This window comes from Erythrolamprus reginae, chromosome 1 (assembly GCF_031021105.1).
Source record: "Erythrolamprus reginae isolate rEryReg1 chromosome 1, rEryReg1.hap1, whole genome shotgun sequence".
In the NCBI taxonomy this organism is placed as follows: Eukaryota; Metazoa; Chordata; class Lepidosauria; order Squamata; family Dipsadidae; genus Erythrolamprus; species Erythrolamprus reginae.
Genome location: NC_091950.1, coordinates 93,908,035 through 93,910,059, shown reverse-complemented (window position 1 = coordinate 93,910,059; position 2,025 = coordinate 93,908,035). Strand labels below are relative to the sequence as shown.

The 2,025-nt window shown below is 40.9% G+C and overlaps 1 protein-coding gene across 2 annotated transcripts in view; it reads left to right on the top strand.

Moving 5' to 3' along the window:
- SLC39A13 (solute carrier family 39 member 13) overlaps window positions 1-834 on the top strand; it is a 38,885-nt gene extending 38,051 nt beyond the window's left edge. For both annotated transcript variants that reach the window (XM_070734730.1, XM_070734720.1), the window contains exon 10: window positions 1-834. This exon is cut by the window's left edge and continues 676 nt beyond it. The gene's annotated coding sequence lies outside the window, so the exon portion shown is untranslated.
- The last annotated feature ends 1,191 nt before the right edge of the window (window positions 835-2,025 follow it).

The following is a 2,025-nucleotide window of genomic DNA, read 5'->3' as shown; positions in this document are numbered from 1 at the left end:
CTCTCTGAAATCCTTTTAAAAATGGAGGCAGGAGGGACTGAAGCACATTTCCTGCTGTTCTGAGGTCTTCCCTTCCCATAAAGGCATCTTTGCACTTTTTCTGATGTAGACAATCTCATTCCTCTCTACCTGTATGGGATTCTAGCTTCCATTATATCCCAGCCAGAATGGCCATTAGCAAGGGACTTGGTTTGGCGATCCCAAGCATCTGACCTAATTTTCCTAACCTGGTTTTAGAGTTGATGATTTCTTTACTTCTAAAGGTGGATAAATGAAAATCTGGCTGGATTCAGCCGATCCTTTCTTAAGGTTCTTCGATACATTTTTATTATGAAATCAGGAATCACATTGTAAATGCATTAAATGCATTATTTGATAACCCTATTTCTTCAAAACTAGACTATTGCTAGTGATGGGGAGCTCAACTCCAAAAACTTCTCAGGCTTCACAACTGGAAGGTATTATAACCTAAAGAGGCCAACAATATCCTCCTTCAAAATGTAGTATTCAGTGAAAAAAGTTTTAATTTATCCTGGCCATGAAGTAACTTAAAAGCAGCAGGATTAGTCTTGTTCTGCAGCTTTTTGGCTGCAGCTTCCTTTTTTTGACTCATTTGGCAACTATTTAAAAGGTAAGACAAACCTACATTCTTCTATGGTGGATAAGAAAGAACTTGATAGGAAACACACACGGGCAGCATAGAGAGCAACGCAATAGGCGTAGCCGCCTTAAGTCTACATAGATAACAGCTTTTTTTCTCTTGTTACTGTGGTGGCTCACTGAAAGATGTTTATGTATTTTGATCAATTCTTCCATAAAGCAACACTAGATGCAGGAAATCTGTTTTATTGACTCTCGTGATGAAACACCTTCTCTTTATGAATCTGTGTGAAGAGTTGTTCTCCTCCAACAGTTACTTTCTGTTGTTCCCAGTGCAGAGTGCCAACTCATCCCTTGCATGTTTTATTCCATTTTTTATGCACCCTAGCTAATATTTTCCAAGGACACTTGTTGCCCTTTAAATTCCGACCGTCATTATTAAGAGTCTCTAATAGTGCATTCCCAGGATAAGAGAGTTACATAGAACAGTGTTTCCCAACCTTGGCAACTTGAAGAGATCTGGACTTCAACTCCCAGAATTCCCCAGCAAGCATTTGCTGGCTGGGAAATTCTGGGAGTTGAAGTCCAAATATCTTCAAGTTGCCAAGGTTGGGAAACACTGTTCTCGGGATAAAAAGGGATGCTGAAGCCTGTCCATCTTCAAGATAAAGTAGAGGAACATTCCAAACTGATACAGTAGAAATACCCTTGATTGGCTACAGCAGTGTTTCCCAACCGTGGCAACTTGGAGAGATCTGGACTTCAACTCCCAGAATTCCCCAGCCAGCATTTGCTGGCTTGGGAATTCTGGGAGTTGAAGTCCAGATCTCTTCAAGTTGCCAAGGTTGGGAAACACTGACATAGAAGATCCCTGTTCATGGAATCAGAGTTAAGTCTGGTGTAGGCTGCAAGCTGCAGCAGGAATTTTCTGCTCACTGTTTAGGAATGCAAAGTGGGTGACATTGACTCATTAATCTCTGAGCTGTTATTGTTGGCTTGCAGCCCAGGCTGCCTGGAGTGAATTTGCAGATACTGGGGAGCCTTGCCTGAAGTGGCCACGCAGAGTCCAAAGGAAAGACGTTTCTACCGCATTTGGAACTAGCTCACAATTCTACAGACAAGCACGATGGTTACAATTTCTGCAATGCTTATCACTTTGGGCATTATTTAGAACTAGCTTTTGTGCATTCACCTTCTTCTGTTTCACACGGAGACAAAAGAGATTAAATTTTTAAAAATCTGAATTGGCCTTTTATTCGAACGTACAGTATGCTTCTGCTCTTTCATTATGCTGTTGCATATATCTCGCTTTTAAACAGGAGGAAGTTGTTGGAAGGGAGAAAAAGGTCATATAATTTACCCTTCCCCATATAATTTCGCCTTCTGGTTATGAGAATTGCTGTTCAACATATCTGGAGAAAATCC